Source organism: Rissa tridactyla, chromosome 1 (assembly GCF_028500815.1).
Source record: "Rissa tridactyla isolate bRisTri1 chromosome 1, bRisTri1.patW.cur.20221130, whole genome shotgun sequence".
Classification (NCBI taxonomy): domain Eukaryota; kingdom Metazoa; phylum Chordata; class Aves; order Charadriiformes; family Laridae; genus Rissa; species Rissa tridactyla.
In genome coordinates this window covers 35,681,655-35,700,168 of record NC_071466.1, presented here as the reverse complement: position 1 = coordinate 35,700,168, position 18,514 = coordinate 35,681,655, and the positions used below count along the sequence as shown (strand labels likewise).

The following is an 18,514-nucleotide window of genomic DNA, read 5'->3' as shown; positions in this document are numbered from 1 at the left end:
GTCAGCCGTCCCAGCTGTGTCCCCTCTCAACTTCTTGTGCCCTCCCAGCCAGTTCACTGGCAGGGTGGCGTGAGGAGCAGAAAAGGCCTTGAGCTCTTAGCAACAACTAAAAACACTAGTCTGCTATTAAAAGTATTTCTCATCCCAAATCCAAAACACAGCACTATACCAGCTGCTAATAAAAAAGTTAACTCTATCCCAACTGAAACCACAACAGGGATTCATCTCACCTAGCTTCAGCTAACGCAGGCATCGGTGCCTGAGCTTTTCTGCTGCCCTGGTCGCCAATGGGGAGAACCATATACTTCTGACAGCCTGTTTCAGACACCCATCTTGCTAGGCCATGAAACACACCTTGGAGGTACACATCTCACTTCTCCGGCTAGAAGTCTACACTGCAGTTTTGGATATGGACATCTGCTTTGTCAGAAACTCATGGGATGAGATGAGCTGGGTTGAGCTGCCTTGGGAGCCCAACCATCGCTCAGCTACCTGCATGCTGTATGAATCCCAAAAGACGCTCGGTCCCAAGGGACTCGGCTCCCACTCCTGTCCTTTGCCTGCCTGAGTACTCCAGCACAGCAAACCTCGGGAGAACAGAAATCATGAGTCAGTTTGCAATAACTCATGAGAATGTCCCCAAATATAGATACATATGGATATTTAGAGAGAGAGAGAGAGATGGTTTGCTTTCTGATTTTTCTCCCTGCCCATCCCCAGTGAATATGCCAACGTATGACTATTAGTGTTTGACAACGGGAGCTGCCCACTCAAACACATTTCCTACAACTGTGATGCCCTACATCTGCCTGTTCTCTGGAGAGAGAATTCATCCTGGACCTTTTCTTCCTACTTCCAAATGAATCCCATCTCCTCAGCCCCATTTATTTACCAGACACTTAACTCCCTTGCCCTCGTAGCTCCCATTTTAAAGATCAGCGTAGACCACACACCCCTCTCAGCTACCACAGTCCCCTGTTTCTCTTCCATGAGCCTTGCCCAGGCTGCTAATGGCTTTCTTTATCCTTCGTGCCATGTTTTGGGGGCAGCGTCTTATTTTGATTAGGAAGTGAAAACAGCTACAGGAAGTTGCCCTCTGTCCTTTCCCTTTTCCCAGGTTGTTTGCTCTGAGTAAATGAGGGGAACAAAGAAGATCTTCAACCTCCCACAGGACGGAGCAGAGCTTCCAGACTCTTTGTGCTCCCTCATATCCATTGGTTTTCAGCAGAAGTTGAATTAAGTTGCTAAGCAGAGCCAGGAATTTTGTCTGTTTTCTAAACAGTTGTGTATGGGATCACTAACAAGGTACTGTCGGGCTGCAAACAGGAATATCACATACTCTGGGGGTGTCATCTTCTTCACAGGACACTTGGACACCTTCTTTCTCTTCCATTAAGGGAGAAGCAATCCCACATTTAACACAAGGCCAGATCAGGAGAATGGCAGTTACTGTGCATCAGCTATGATTAGGCAACAAAAAATATTTTGAGGCTTATCCCTTGTAACTAGCTGTCAGGGGTCACGGCAGAGGAGGCCTGAGCTGCAGATCACCATGAATATAATGATCCTAAAAGCTCTCCCTCCCTCCCGGTGGCCCGGCTGTACCTTTACCCAGCCATCAACACTTCCACTCCCCTTTCCCTGAATCGCTTTCTTGCATGTGCATTGCTTTCTCCAATTTCAATTATAACTCTTCAGGGCAGGAAATCATGTGGATTTTCCCTCAGGCAGGGCTAAAACCTACTAGAGACCCGGCGCTCCTTGTGCTGTAATTGGACTGATGCTGGCTTTAGCCAGGAGCCCCCCGGGCAGGGATGTCAGGGAGCCAGAGATGCTCTGAGCTTCAGGGGCAAGGCCACGCTCGTGCAGCTAGGCTTTCGTGCCTTTTGAGACTTTCGAGATGTAAAATCAGGAAATGATGATGGCAGCATCCCCCTTTCCCTTCATGCAGGCCCTCCATCCCTTTCATGTGATTAATAATCCTTTCACCCACCCTTTTCCGAAGTGTTTGTCTTGTCTTATTTGAATTATAAGCTCTTCAGGGCAGAGAATTTGCCTTTATCTATGTTGGTAAAGTACAATGTAAATTTACTGCACTATATAAATATTTTCTAATAACAAGGGCAATAACAAGAATAATGTATTTACTTTACTGTAATACATTATTTCCAGGCTTCAAGATACAATCAGAAACAACCCAAAGTCAACAAAAAGACCAAAAGATTTGCGGAACCTTTAACTGGGAAGCGGAAGCCATGAAATCACTGTGTGAAACTTTGGTCAATTAGTTACTTATATTCATAAATAGCAGTTGTTTCTGCAGTAAAAATCCTTGCAAATTGGCCCTCTGGAAATATATAAAGCAGAATGTAACCAGTGTAAACCAGCAGAGCACTGTTTCACGTGTGTATTATAAGGCCCACAAATGGCCTACTAGTTACTTTTTAAACAAATGCAATGTTAATACTTTCACTGCAACATTACGAATAAAGCATTTGGCCTGTAGCTATGAATATGGTAACTGATGGCTTTTGACTTGTTTGTTTATATTGTCATCCAGCAAATTTCTGCACCGTGCTCTCCCGGTACTAAATCTTGACTTCACCCCTTGAACGTGCAGAGGACGTGGCCCGTGTAGAAGGCAGCAGTTGCCCTCAGCTTCCCCCGATGCAGGTCGATGGCCACCGCTCGATACCCTGCCTTACGGCAGCACAGAGCTCTTCTGGCACACAGGAGAGAGAACAGGGCGCCGGGGTCGGTGCCCGTGCCTCTTTGGCACCATCTCTGCCCGTGTTGTTAAATGGTTTCTTTGCTCTTTTAAGCTCCAAGGTATCAAATGAATCAAAATGATTGTGATGATGCAAGGGATTAAACCGACGGGAGTATGAACTGCCCTTGTTTGTCCAGGTGATACTACAGGAGGTGCAAAGCAGATATGCATAGAGACAAAGCCCTGTCCTTTGAATTTACAGTCTGAATAGAAAACGTTTTGTAAGACCAGTGTATTTCTGTCTAAAATATATGGTTTAATTTACGAGTGCCCAGGTGACACTAGTGGCCTATGATATATAAGTGGTCAGGTTAAATGACCTCTATGTACTTTCTCACCTGAAGCTCAGAGCAACAGCAAGCGGAGCAGTTTGAATGGGTCCCATTTATTATTCTTTTAATTGCTTGCTAATATTTCTTTCAGTAGGAAAGACTAATAGACCCCTTCTATCTCTAAATGTCTTCCGAACTATCCAAAATTGCTGTTCAGCCAAAACAAATAAGGGGTCTTCAGTTCTCTAGAAATGGAAAAGCATCTGGATGGGGATCCAGGAGATTCCTGTTCCTCACATAGCTCTGCAATAGACCTTGGGAAAGTAATTTAAACTGTCTGTGCCTGGATTCCCCACCCATGAAATGGTGTGATAATACTTTCTTTATCCCACACTTTATTAACTTTGCTTAGTCAGGCTGTTCTCTGCTGATGGGGTAAGTCCAGCATCACAGGACCATGACCTGGGCCTGCAGATAACACTGAATTGCATAAGGTCGAGGAATATTTTTTTCCCTAGTAAAAATCAAAACCAAAGCAGAGTAGAAAAAAAAAAAGAAAACACACAACAAAAAAAAGAGAATGATCATAATTTCCTATGGAATTGCTGTCTATCTGAATGTCAAGAAAATAATAGCAAGTTGCCTTTAAAAGGACCCGCAATGAAATTCACACTCTGTCAGGTGTAAATTACAGCCTGTATCTCATCTTGTTCTATCTACAGCTCCTTTCTTAGTCATGCATAGCAGCAGCATACAAAAATATTTCCTGCATGTGATCAAGTGAGTATGGGCACATAAGATGCAAACAAAACACGAGACTTTAAAAAAAAAAAATTGTTTACTGGTATCTTAAAAGAAAAAATTGTTTGCCGGTATCTTAAAAGAAAACTAATATTTTGTAATCATGTCATTTCTCGATCAGATTAACTGATTTACTTGGGGACACAATTGTGCTTGGCCACACAATTCAAATAAATCTGTGAAATATTTTCTTTAGGAAGTTACAGGGAACTGTGGTCGCTAAAAATAAATGACAAAAAAAAAAAAATATCCCAGGAACATGATTGTATTGTGCTATTACAGATATAGTAGATCACTTAATTTAAGTCCTGATCATAACCGAGCTGCTCAGCGGAATGGCATGGGAGATAGGCTTTTCATCTCCTTTTCCCAGCGTTTTACACAAGAGCTTCTGATTGCATATGCTTTATGACACCTAATAGATTACTTCAGGCAAATATCTATATACCACACTAAACACTGCAGAAGCCCTGTTTCATCTATGCTCGTCTTTGAAACAGGGAGCTCCTCCCCAAGTCCCAACAGTGAACTCCAACCCCAAGGATGGTGACACAGCGACGTGCATCACTGGCACACAGCGAAGCATCACCAAGTTTGGGAGGAGTCACCAGATGGAGTTTTAGCACGTTGTTGTGTTAGTCTGTATTTCAGGGTACAAAGATTTCAGCCTTGGTAGAAATTCAATGTTGTTAATCTCCTTTAGGACGACTGTGGCTAGGGGCAAGGGAGCAACATATTCAGTTTAATTACAAGCCCAGAAATGCCTGAGCTAGGAAATTCTCTCTTTTAAGTTGGCAATTTCCTTTAATTCAGGAATAGTTTAAAAATTCTTACTTGTTAACCTATCTATACAAAGATTATACGTAAGCATTACTACTGATTAGCTCTCCAAATGCTTATCAGTTGGCGAAGACTTGATGTCTGCCACAGCTCAGAGGAGAGGCAATAATTTCCTAAACGATAATCAAACTGCTTCATTGGGCCACTCAGGTTAAAAAATTTGCTTGTTCGAATAGTGCAAGAATAAAACAGCTTCATATGGTTTCTCGGTGGATGAAGAGGGATGCCGTATCTGCTACAAACGGTGACAGATCCTCTGAAGAACCTGCAGACAAGGTACCAGATTCTCCTGTCACCTCCAGAGCAGTTTTTACACTTTCCAGCAAAAGGCAATCAAGATTTGACCCTTAGCTTCCTAGTAATCATCATCTGGGCCAGTAAATTCAGCTAAATGGGGGTCCACGCATGTTTCTAAGGGGGCTTTAATGGTAGAAACATGCTACTTCTCATCTCAATGGTACTAAGATTCATGTATGCAGATCCATCACTGAGAATGGCCTGGCCTCTGTTATCATTAATTGAAGCATATTAAGAGACTTGGCAGAAAAAAAAAATAACCAAATTTGAAATGTCAGGAGACAGATCCATCTAGTTTCACATCCTGTTGTTATAATATACCTTAATTACAGTTAATTAGGAGATATTGTTCCTGGTGGAAGAGCATCTGACACAGCTTTTGTGGGTGATTAAACATAGAACAGAAACCGATGCATTTGTTGAATGCGGGATCTGTTTATTATGATTGTAAAGCTCTATCTAGAGTATCATTCCTATTACATAGCAAAACAAAAGGAAGTCACGGGCCAAAAATAACTCCCTTGCCTCACGATGCTTTAATATTCCCTGCTGTCTTCTAAAATTTGCTGCTGCTGGCCCCTTAGGACTCCAGCGCATGATCCAGCTCCCACTGAAGTTAATCAGAGGTTTCTCAGTTGGCTTCAGCTGAGCCACATCAGATCCTAAATGAACAGCAGACAGAGGAAAGGGCTGAGGGAAAACAAGTGCTACAGGGACTTACCTCCCTGGAAAAACAATGCAATTGGACACAACGTCAATGAGGGCTTCGATTCCATTTGTGAAAGAGTAATTTTTGATTTACTGGAGGAATGCTATTAGCTGGAATCCTTTCTTCATATGGTATAAAATACAGAAAGTGGAAACCCAGACTGAAGCCACGAGCTCAGCTCCTGCTGGTGTCAATAAGGTTCGCTCACACTCATTGATCTCTGGCTGTATATGACCCTGAAATATGTTTTGCCGGGCTGCCTGAGATCATTGCTTGTGCTTAGAATAGAAATGGCAGGATTGGTTTTATCACTGAAAAGTAAGCAGATTAACATTTGTGAAGTAATCTTTTTTCTCGGTTTAAAAAAAAAAAAAAAAAAAAAAGCTGCATTATTGGCTGGATTACTTGTACTAGAAAAAGTCTTGTTTTTCACAAACTTTATGCACACTGGTTTCCTAAATGCTCATTTACTCTGAACTGCAACAATTGTGATAAATCATCTGCTATTTCCTCTTTGGTGCAACTACGCGCTGTGGGCAAAGATCTTTTTTTTGTTATTATTTATTTATTTTTTAAAGCAAACCCACTCTTTTAACACATTTTTCCATTCCCAGTGCTGGATTTTATCTTTGATATGTGATCCAGCTATTTAACTACCTCTCGCCACTTCTCCCATGAATTGTTTATACAGCAACTTGGCAGCGCAATTTGCATATCACAGGAAAGATCCCATTACACGTTCCCAGAGGTGCAGTTTCACCAGCTTTATCACTTTCTGCCACCTATGCATATCCCCGAAGCAGAGTGTCTGGTTAATCCAGAAAGGCCCTTCTTGGCTGCCAATAGTAATTAAACATTAACGGTGCAGTTACAGAGTTTTCAGTCACTCATCGCACCATCTCCCCGTTGTCTTCAATAAATATAATACGTAAAAAAAAAGCTATTTATCTTTTCACACAAATTTTCATGCCGCAGGAAGATCACTGAGCGTTACCTTTGCTGTATTCTGTTCAGCTGTTGCAGACTTGACCTAAAATAATTTGCAGACTTGACCTAAAATAATTAGGCGAGGAACAAATGCATGAAGAAAGAAAAATTGAAAAGAAGGGAAACGTGCTTAGAAGCAGAGTAACTCAATGTACCAAAGAAGAGGTGGAGAAGACTTGGGGCCAGACATGGTATTTGCTCTCCAGACTCTGATTTGGTGACCAAAAGGGACGATGGTTCTAACTGCAGGTTTCTAGGTGATGAAAAGCCCATGTTTGGGTGTATTCCGGAGTATTCTTCAACCATTGTATGAAACATAAAAAAATGACAGCCGCATAACTTTAACGGAGAGGAACGCTTACTCCAAGAGCACTGTAGCAACACGAAAGCATACAACCACTGGGAATCGGGGGACAGAAATTAAAGGGAAGCCACATCCACACGACAGTCAAACACCAGCGAATTTCCTTGCACAAAGCGTTGCTGCCTCCAGATGTTTTCCCAATAAGCAAACAGTCCTGTGCCTTCAAACAGAGCCATCCAACGTACATTTGGGTGGAAGAAACACTGCGGGTACCAAATACCTTTGGTTGTCCCTGTGCAAATCCACCTCCCAGTGAAAGTCGGCGCACATGAAATTTCAGAAAAGCAAACTCAGTTTGTGTGGAATTTGGAGTCTGAGTAGACTTATTAACAAAAGCAGCCTCCTTAGAAAGTACCCCGGGCAACCCTGGTAACACCATCCACCAGTTGCAGACAGTGCGTTGCCTGCCCCAGCATCTTCCTCTCCAGCAATATGACAAAGTCACCAAATCCCCAATACCGCAGAAGGCTGGGAGAGAGAGATGGGGCCGATTCTCTGACAAAACTAAGGCGCTATTGAGTCGGTAGCCTTTGAGTCACTAAGTCAACCTCAGTGAACAGTGATTGAAACTTGTTATCCTCCCACAGCCTGAGAGCGCGTTATATAGCGCAATAGCCGGCAGTCACAGTGACAGAGCGAAAGGCAGATTAAGCACAGCCGTCCCCTCAAGTCCAGGGATAGCCTGGTGGGCAGGAAGGAAAATCTGAGCTGTTCCCGCCTGTTTAAAAGACAGCATTCAGTTTTCGAGCCTGTCAGCATGAACCTTTTTGAACGCCTCGTGTTTACTGACGTGCCACCCTGACATTTTGGTTTAGTAGTACAAAAAAACCCAAACAAGAGGTAAGGTTATAAAATCGAATATGATGTTTTCTGCATGTTAAAGGAAGCATTGCTCCCACAGAGACTTGGCAGCTCAAACCGCTGCAGCGCTGTGCCACTACATGAAAACCAAAAAATGGAACTGACCTGGGTTTCACGGTTCAAGCGTGCCGTGGCAGGGATCCCCGGCACTGCTCCCAAATTCAACACTCGAATAAACACAGTTGTAGTTCCTTGAAGCGGATGCTTTTAATGCAATCTGAAAAGGGTGAGAGAAAGGGCATACTCCCGAAGCCTGTATTTCTTAGGTAGAAATAATTCTGCCCGGAGAAGCCCGGCTCGTGACTGTTTGCTATTAAGACTGTACGGGAGAGAGAGAGGGAGCGTCTTTTGAGTTCACATACTCAACGCTCAGTGGTGTGTCTGCGGAGTGGCAGGAAATAAACAACGGCGAGGAGGGGTTAACCACAGACCTGCTGGCTAAAATCTATACGCCGGGAAACAGAAAGGAGAGGGCCTGCAAGGTCAGATATAGTTTAATTGTTTCTAATGGCGGCGGGGGGGGGGGGGGGGGGGGGGGGGGCCGGGGGGGAAGGGATCAGCCACAGAGCTACCAGGCACAAAGACGCCTACCACAAACTGCACCCACGTCCCGTCTCCCCCCTCAACGCAAACCAGCTGTCGTGCATGTCATGTCAGTCTCTCCGAACTGATCTAGAACGTCCTCCTAGTCCCCAAATACAGCGCCACTGCAAAGCACCTGTACAGTAAGTAGAAAGAGAGGACGGAGAGATTAAATAAGCCACCTATGCGTGGGTCATCATCAGAATACCCAAACCCCATCAATCTCACCCCAAGATGTATTCTCCCCCTTATTTCCTAAAACAGCTGTGTGCCTTCTGGAGAAACGCCACCATTCTGCCATCACTGCATTAAGGGAACGCAGAAGGTCAGACGCAAGTCTCTGAGTCTGATATGAGAAGGTAGAAAATCCCTTTACTTGGAGTCTGCCTACCCAAATTTCACCACTGCTCCAACCGATTTTTCCTTTCGTCACAATTGACGCAGCAGGCAGGAAAAAGAAGAGCTTGTTGAAGTCACCATCAGGGGATGCAGACATTGGCCTAGAGTTGGGTATGGAGCACAGCACGAGTCAGAAAGTCCAGATGTGGGGAGGGCTTGAGAGGAGGAGGGAGGGCAGCTGCCCATTACGCTTGGAAACGTGCAGAGGAAGAACAAGCAAATCCGTACTTTAGAAGGGCTTGTTCAGCTGCAAGATGTAAAAGATACAGCAGACATTTTCCAGAAGAAGATCTGTCACAAGCGCTGACATTGGCAAAAATCAGATGCGGTTGAAGACATTTTGCGAACAATCTTCTCGGTAACTTTTCTCAGAGGAAGACCTGGGGTACTGCCCCCTTCCAAAAAAACCCCAACTCTATAACAGAATTGCTGGACAACAGTACTGGGGAAACACCCACCGTAATGGAGAAACGTGCTGTAAAGCATCATGTAGTACTGTGGCTGCATGCATTTTTTGCATACAGAGTATTTATAGCTGCTAACCCGGGCAATTTCATCTCTCTGGGTATTTATTCTATGCTTGTAAAGTGAAATGGCATTTTTCATCCCATCTTGACTGGAAGAGAGAATACATTTCGGTTATAAATTGTTCAGAATTACTTGTTAATGCTATCGGCTTTTTGGTATCTGCTTGCAGGAGGGATGGGGGGGAGACGGGTAGTGCTTTACAAGTAAAATCATAGAGGAGAAAACCAGAAAGCAAGCTTTGTTTTCAACATGTTTAAACTGTTCAAATGACAGGAATCGGTTGCCTTGGAAGCAGATCTGCAGCTGAATGAAACCTTTCACCTGTCCAACATATGAAATATTTATTATCTGAGGGTGACTAGAGATTCAATAAAGCCAGACATACAATGCAGAAAGCAGACCCTGGCTCATCACCTCCATGAATTTCACAGGTCCTGTGGCAGCCAGATTAGCTTTTGCCACAGAGAGAGGGAAGCGGGCTCAATTGCAGTATTGGGTGTAAGGAGAAATAAAACCAGAGGAAAGAAACATCTTAACTTTACATTCAATTTAACCAGGTTGGTGAAGCAAAATGCTGATGCTTCTCCTATACGGCGTTTAGTAGGGCTGCAAAATGTTATCATTTCCAATTAGAGAGAAGAGCCCGCTCTCTCCTTAGATAATTGCTTTTCCAATAAATTATTCTTGGCCACTTGTTTCCCCATAAAAATTGCCCAGTGTTTTTGTCTTGTAGAAGTTGTTGGGTTCTTTTTTTAACCCTTCTCTTTTGTGTGGGTTAGAATTAATTTATTCTAGGGCTGAAACTTGGCAGAGATCCAGACACAATGATCTGAAAAATGTTCATACTCAAACTCAGTGATGGGATTCCTTGTTTATTTTATCCAGGAGCCTCCCTGAGCATTCGGTCCTGCAAAATGGAGCACAGTTGATGCACAAGTGGCCATGTGTTCCAGTTCGCTTTGTTTTTCAGGAAAAAGACTTCAGGTATTTCTGTTGCTGCAGACACAACCCTGAGTATGAACAAAATCCAGAGCCAGAAAGAGATATTTTTGCATAGCTGCTTTCAGCAGCAGATCACACTTTGAAAGAACCTTGACATTTTTGCCCTTTATCACCTTCATTTTTTTCTCAGAAAATCTGGATTTCCGAGGCCTCTGGCATCCTTACTATTGCTAAACAGCTTTAACGTCTGCATTCAAGAGGTGTTGAAATTGTCTAATTAAGCTAAGAGGTAAAAATAAAGATAAAAGTCCTATGTTATCATATCCTAAATTGTACCACAATAAAATACAATATTTCTGCTAACTATGTATGTGTGTGTGTGTGTGTGAAGTGACTGAAAAGTTGTAGAGAGTTAACACACAACAGCAACAGATGATCGCTCCTTTCAGTTCATGCCGCTTCCTTATCACGCTCCACTTGGCCTTCGCATGAAGATTTTAGCAGTAAATATCGGATCAGATAACACCGTTTCGAGTCAGGATTGCAGGCTCTCGGGTGCTGCACGGAACTGATCCTGCCCTAACGATTAAGATGGAAAGGAGGCACGAACGAGATGGGGAGGGGAGGAGGGGAGGATGAAGAGCGCGAGAAAAGAGTCAATGCGGCGTCTGAAGGATGTCACTGTACAAACTGCATCACCGCGGTTCGAAACCAACGCATACACTGATGGAAAATGGGGATTCCTAGCTTCACAGTGGCAGGTAACATTTATCTCTGGCCTCTTTCACAACACAATAGACCTTAAAATATTAACTGGTCCTCTGTTCCAGTTACGCTGTTCTGGCACCGGTCCTGTGCCTTAATAGAGTGCACCTCTCTCAAGCTGGGCAGGAGCTTTTCCCCATCCCAAGCACGTAATATTTAGTTATACACTCAGGAGAGCAGGCTCTTTTAGACTCTGCCTTCATTTTTATTGCCTCTGTGCAAATTACTTCCTCCACGTCTGTTACAGTCCCTTCGCCCTCTCACAGAGCGCCGCGCTTACGCTTTCCCAACAAGTTTGCCAGGGAGAGGTTGCTAGGCTCCAAGTGCACCAAAAAGCGCAGAACGTGCCTTCTTTTCCTGCCTTTCCATATGCCTGGAATACCCCCCTCCTTTCCTACCGCGGTACATCGAGTACCTTCCCTTTCTTTCAGAAAGCTGAGAATCCATCTGTTCGGCAAAGCGCTCCATCTGCAACGACAGCGAGCCCAGTGATGTGCTGCCAATATTTCAACAAAGGGCTCCTCGAAACCCGTTCCCCTGAGTCGGTAACACAGCCCACGTCCCCAGGGTGGGGATGCTCGCAGACAGGAGGCGTGCGGGACTGGCGGACTCTATTCATTTGCTTTTCCCATTTCAACAAAACGCTTTCCCACATCCAAGGAAAGAGGCAGGAGCATTTGGCAAACGCGTTTCTGTTACATGCCTCCTACCAGCAACTTTCATGCTTGGGTCCTGGAAAGGAAAAAAATAATTCCACTTTGTTGAGAGTGTCGCAAAGTGTTCACCTGGAAAAAATACAAGGGATGGAGATGGTAGGGAGGGATTTGAATCCCTTTCAGGGACTGCTGAGGACTGTATCGGTGTCAAGCAAATTGGGGAAAGGGCCGCAGTTACAATCAAGGAAATCATGCCAAATTTTGCTTTCAGCAAGATGCTAGCGAAGGGCTGAGCTTCACAAATGTGACTGGTAATGTGACTGGACAGGGATGAGGGAAGAGGCCTCAACAGGTAAGGCAGGCAGTTTTTCAGAAGTCAAGTGTACAGCACTTTTGCCATTCACGCTTCTGTATCGGGTCTGAACACATATCATACAGTGTACAAATACATATAGGCATGTATGCATATATGTATATGCACACACATATGCATACAGATTATTAGACAGAAGCCGCTTTTAGAAACTTTGGCTGCTGCATTTTTTTCATGCACTGTTCTGCCTCAGGCATTTTAAAAGCCCTGGCTTTATAGCTTTCCATCTGTGATTTATACGGGAGTTGATGCATGCAGCCTGGGATGCTTTGGCTGCACGTACTTTGGATCTCCCACTTTTTCCCGTCGCTGTTTATCAGCTGCACAGCATGAGGTCGACGGCAAGTTGCAGCCCCATATAAATGGCCGTCTGTTAAACTGCATTAAACTCCCAAAGTTTTCAAAGGCGACAGTGTAATACATTATTTGTTATTTTTTAAATCAGCAATTTCTTAAATCATGTGAGGGTTTTCTTAAAAAAACTCTTTGCGTCGGAACACATAACCTATACCACTTCAACTCTCTTATCTTGATGTGCTTTTTAAATTGTACGTAAGAAAAAAAAACAAAACTCGCACTCAATAATTGAGTATATCCTTCATCAGATGAATTTTGTTGGTTTTGAAGAATAAAGAACACAAGATTAGCATCAGTGGTTGCCATCACATAGTTTAGCTTGATAGCATTAATCTATAATACATGTGCAAATGATAACACTAAATAATCCGTATTTACATGTCAGGAAGCAATTTAAAAAACATTCTCTGGTTTTGTCTACTTTGGCTGCCACACAGATAGTAAAGTGTCAAGTCTCTTACCTAAAAATGCAGGCAGCGCTAATGTGTCTGTCCTATAATGAGTTCTTTCAGAGAGAAATACCGATCCTTATCTAGCAAAGCACAGCAGCACATTTTGGAGCTCACCCATCTATAGCAAAACACTTTGGAACATGTTTATGTTTAAAGCATTTGTTGAACAGGCAGAGATTAAGCATGTGCTCAGTCGGTCTGTTGAACTGGGGCCTGTCTTGTGCTTCCAGAAGGCAATCTGAAATGCTCAGAGCTGTCCTGCACATCCAACAAGCTGTCTCCAGTGCCTACAAAATAGGTCTAAGACAAGTCCAAATCCACTCATCACTGGGAACTTTCCCTCCAAGCCAGGCAAGACAAAAGCTTTTGAAACGGAGGGCTGATAAAGCCCAGGAGGGCTGGAGCACCGCTGACCCAAGGCACATATACAGCCCTGGAAATTCTACCAGCTCAATTGGTAAGGCAGGATGGCATGGGAGGAATGTAAAGACGAGTATTTCCTTTTTGCGGACAATAAAATGAGGCGCAGACAAAAAAAAAAGAAGTTACCTGCTAAAGACCTGCTAAAGCGAAGCTATGACAGGAATTTGAAATGAATCCAGATCTGCTGAATTCTAGCCTGATTCTCCAACCATCAGACCAGCATCCCTCCTGGCTTTGAAATAAGCATTCAAAGCATAATTAAAGTAATTTATATGCCCATCATGTTAGCCAGGCAAGGAATTAAAAATGCTTTGCAAAGAATTGTCCAAGTTACTTGTCACAACAGAAACGAGCTGAACCAGTGAAGGTGGTGCAGGGTGCTCGTCACTCACAAGAGCGTTTTCCTTTTCCAAACAGGTGTAAGTTAATTGACTTCTGATTTTTCTCTATTTTCTTCAAAATTGCTTAAAATCCCAGTATGCGTCCAGCCCAGTTTCACTTAGTTTTGATCTTGGCGAAGTATCTTATCAGTCTTCTCCCTATTCTGTGCTCCCAAAGTGATTGCACGGCACAGAAAGCCGGTTCATTTTCCCAGGCTGAGTTCTTTGAAATCTGTAGAGCTCTCATCTGGTTAAAAGCATGTGAACAAGAATGCAGCTTCCCATATGAAAAGCCAGCTCACCTTTCCTTTTGGGAAGAAAAGCTCCTGCCCTCACTGAAGTATGAGTGAGCAGGAACAAAAAGCCACCAGCCCTGTGCTGAGCTACAAGTGGTCCGGTAAGTTTGAGAGTGGGATGGTTTACCCCATGCCATGACTTTGAAACATGCTGTACTTTCAGTCTTGTGAGGAGATGTCCATGGTATAAGCAAAGTTGGAAACTACACGAGAGAAACCAGCTGAGTTCACCAGCATTCACACTTCAACTCTCCTAGCTGTGTCTGCTGCTGTGCCACTTTTTGGCCTCAGTGCTGTGTCTCCACTAATCTCGTTGTGGTCCCTCTCTTGCGGTGGTGTGCTCCCCCCCTCCCCAGGCGCCAACCTGACCTTTATCTCCTGTAACTCTGCCCAAGCGATAACCACCCGTGGTGGTCACAAAGGGTTGCACGTAGTCGTGATGGCAGGACTGGGCTCAACGTGGTTTCGGTGAGACAGATAACAACACAATAGCCAAGGGCTAACTTGAGCAATTGTCGTACCATGGTCAATATGCAAATATGACTATAGGTCAATTATCTTACCCCCATAAATAGTGAATAGACCAAGAGCCCTTTGAGCTCTCCTGAACGTCAGCGGGCTGCACACCAGGATCTCCCCTGGGGGAGGGGGGAGGAGAGGCAGGGACGCCTCTCAAGGTTACACTTACTTTCCGAGATTGAGAGATTCCTTGCCACAACAGATCCTCAGTAAGTGACTAATAGCACGCTAAACTTTGAAATCTTATCTAGGTGATATAAAGGATTGATTGCGCATATATAATCCTTTAGGCATAAACCCTTGACCAAGTCTGGGACTAGGATTGGATCCAGCCGCACCTCGGCTCCTCTCTGAGAAGTTTAGAAAGCCAGGGGGTCCTTTCTGAACCTCGTGACTCAACGGGAGGGTCTCCCTGACAGCTTGGCCGACCCGGTCCTCTGTGCAGTAAATAATCAAGTGTACCTTGCCATCTCGAATCTTGATAAACACTGTTGCATTATCATCAAACTTTGTTAAATTCCTGGTTTATATCAATAAATGTACTGCTACTTCTCTGTACGAGTGAAGTGCATTGCTTCCATCCATGACATCTCTCCACAGATGCCACGACCCTCTGCAGGAATGAAACCCGGTGATCTAGTCATGAGTTTCTGCTAGGCCCCCACTGCGACATCTCCCTTTGCAAACACTGCTTGCAAAGAAGAAGGAAGGCGCCACCCAAACGTGTGAGTGGAAGTATCTTGTACTGAAATTCTGTGGTGATCATGCTAGTCTGATTCTTTAAGCTGACCACAAGCCTGCAAACTGAGAACATAAGTGCTGCTGATAGGAGCGAGTCAGTAACACAAGAAATAGCCCAGTGTGAGCTCTGCCAACTAAAGAGTGTCAAACGTCTTCTCTCCTCCCTTCCTCTCTCTGAGAAAAGACCTGTTTCCCAAAGGATGGATCTGTTTCCAAAAGCACACGTGAGCACTGAAGCTGGACGCCAACGCTGCATACAGTTAAAGAGCTGGCTGCAGCACAATTTCATCTCCCATACACACCTGAAGGACCCATCCTCTGCATTTTTTTCTACAGTCCTCGAATATCCTGTCAATCCAACGCAGTATCTTTCTGTTAAGCCTATATAAACTGTCTCCTAATAAATACAGGCAGGTGTGTGCACACATACACATAACTTACAGACCGACCAACCAACTAACCAGCAAGCTACCACTGTATATTTATATTTAGCCTTCAGCTTCCTCTGTACCCTCTTTTAAATTATCTTTCTTCAAATATCTTCTTCACATTCCCTCAAACTTTCTTACTGCTTCAACTCTGTATACAGCTGCTTCTCCACAAGGCGATTTTGTTGCTCAGTTAACTATCACATTAATCAGGTGAATGTGTCTCCCTAGTATATCTAACAATTGCTCATTAAATCAGGCCTCCAATACTGTTGAAAAATAATTAAAAACCTGTTTCCAATAAACAAGCTATAAAGGCATTAAGGACAAAATAGCGTGTAGGAAGCGTATTGGAAACGCAGAGACAGAAAATTCTGACCAGGCATAGGCTGGGTCGAATTAGTTGAATACCAAATTAATTGCTAGTAGTGTCAGGCAAATAGTAGAAAGAAAGTTATAAATATTCACTTCAAATTAACAATGAATTTATTGTGGCTGAGCACAAGCTCCTTTTATGTTTGCTTCCTACAAATAGTCATGCAAAGCAAATTCGAAGCTTGTACGCCCCATGATTTGCTTCCAGAATAGGAGGTATAATTGATATGGGATTTACACAGCTTGACAAAGCAGAGGAGGCCGGGCTCCCAAAATCCTTTGGAGCCAGCACACAAAGGTAATTAAACAAACCGGTGAAGAAACTGGCTCCCTGCACCTTCTTTAGCTAGCACCGTGCACAAGGATACCTAATTACCGTTTGTCAGCAACTGGGGTGATGAGAGAAATCTGCCATCAGGCAATTCAAACAAAAAATAAACTAGAGATAATAATACTTCCATCGGCAGAACAAGAGACTGAATTTGTCGAGTAAATGATTCACTTTGCTTTAATTGCTACACACAGAGTGAAATGACACAGTGATATCTCAGTGACCGGATATAATATGTCATCTTCTCCCCACCCAGTCAACCATGCAGCACTGAACACGTGAGTCGCCTTCCCCTGCCTGCATTAAAAGAGAACAATTGGAAAAAAATTAAAATTCAGTTTGGAAATCAAGCAGGTTTACATCAGGTCCAAGTCAGTCACCTCGTCTCCAAGTCAGTCACTGACAGCAGAGGCAACTTAGCAATAACGAGCGTTTGTATTTTGCGATTCTTCTATATGTGTTTAGTTAGGACAGTGGCGGTTAATCTGCTGTTCCACTTAATTAAATACTGTTAAAATTATACTTTAAGCATCACCTCATATCTTGCTAGCACAATTACAATCTATAACTCTCCATCTTACATCAATCACTAATGTGCTGTCTGGCAGTGCAATTTCTCGTTACGAAGCATTCATCTTCAACAAGTCAAGGTGTGCCAAGTGCTCCTAATGCTACCGTGGCCACTCGCCCCGGTGAAACTGTGGTTCCAGGATGAAGAAGCAGGAGCTATCTCCATCTTGAAAACCCCAGAAGGAACCCCATGGAGTACGGCATCCAGCTCTGGGGCCCCCAACATAAGAAGGACATGGACCTGTTGGAGAGGGTCCAGAGGAGGGCCACGAATACGATCAGAGGGCTGGGTAGGCTGAGAGAGTTGGGATTGTTCAGCCTGGAGAAGAGAAGGCTCCGGGGAAGCCTTATAGTGGCCTTCCAGTACCTGAAGGGGACCTACAGGAAAGATGGGGAGGGACTCTTCATCAGGGAGTGTAGTGACAGGATGAGGGGTAATGGTTTGAAACTGAAAGCGGGTCAATTTATATTAGATATTAGGAAGAAATTCTTTACTGTGAGGGCGGTGAGGCACTGGAACAGGTTGCCCAGAGAAGCTGTGGATGTCCCATCCCTGGAAGTGTTCAAGCCCAGGCTGGATGGGGCTTTGAGCAACTTTGTGTAGTGGGAGGTGTCCCTGCCCATGGCAGGGGGGTTGGAACTAGGTGATCTTTAAGGTCCCTTCCAACCCAAACCATTCTCTGATTCTATGATTCTAGGACAGAAGGCATACAAATATATTATATTTTTATATATATATATATACTCGGAAGGGTATTCCTAAAGCATGAGCGTGCTAAGGAGGTGTGTGCTGAGGACACACTGCCATCCTGCAATGCAGCCAGCGAACAAGCAGTGGAAACAATTTAACTATACAGAAAAGCAATGACCAGACAATAGAGAGATATCAGATCCACAGAGTTAGACAATAGAAAAAAAAAAAAGGGGAAAAAACCCACACTCACTATAGCTGAACCTCCCGCCTCCTCTAGAAAGGAGATGTTTCTTGTAAAATAGTGGAAAGATAAGGGAAAGGCGGACAGCCTGACAGGGAAGCCATGGATAGAAGTGAGATATTTATCTCGATTTTGTATCTGACTGCTCTTCATACATTACTGTAAGGCTTAGCTCTGCATTGCCCTCCGCTTACTCAACATGCCGGGCAGCAGCAATGTCACAGCCACACAGTAAGACTTTTACTGCTCCTACACTCTCTGTCCTCGGTGTTAAATTAGACCTTTTTTTTTTTTTTTTCCCTAGGTATTGTTTTGTGTCTGCACTTCACATGCAAAGACTCTCCCTGCCGACTTTTCGATAATCCCAGCCTCTTCGGAAAGCATACTTACATATAAGCATTATTTAAACAAACATAGTATATGTTTGTATGGAAGCAAAAGCACGTGTGAGTACATCCCTTCTGAAGTTTGTTAGGCAATAATGTGGGGGAAAAACCTTTCAAAAGGGACCTAAATGCACCGCTTTTGGAAATTCCGTATGTCCTAATGATGAATAAGTGC

The 18,514-nt window shown here is 43.9% G+C and overlaps 1 protein-coding gene across 9 annotated transcripts in view; it reads right to left on the bottom strand.

Moving 5' to 3' along the window:
• ENOX1 (ecto-NOX disulfide-thiol exchanger 1) overlaps positions 1–18,514 on the bottom strand; it is a 380,407-nt gene that overhangs the window by 151,957 nt on the left and 209,936 nt on the right. For 2 of the 9 annotated variants that reach the window (XM_054206679.1, XM_054206727.1), the window contains exon 1: positions 8,007–8,254. The exons of the other annotated variants lie outside the window; for them this stretch is intronic. The gene's annotated coding sequence lies outside the window, so the exon portion shown is untranslated. Of the gene's footprint in view, positions 1–8,006; positions 8,255–18,514 lie in introns of those variants that run through there. 9 annotated transcript variants of the gene reach the window in all.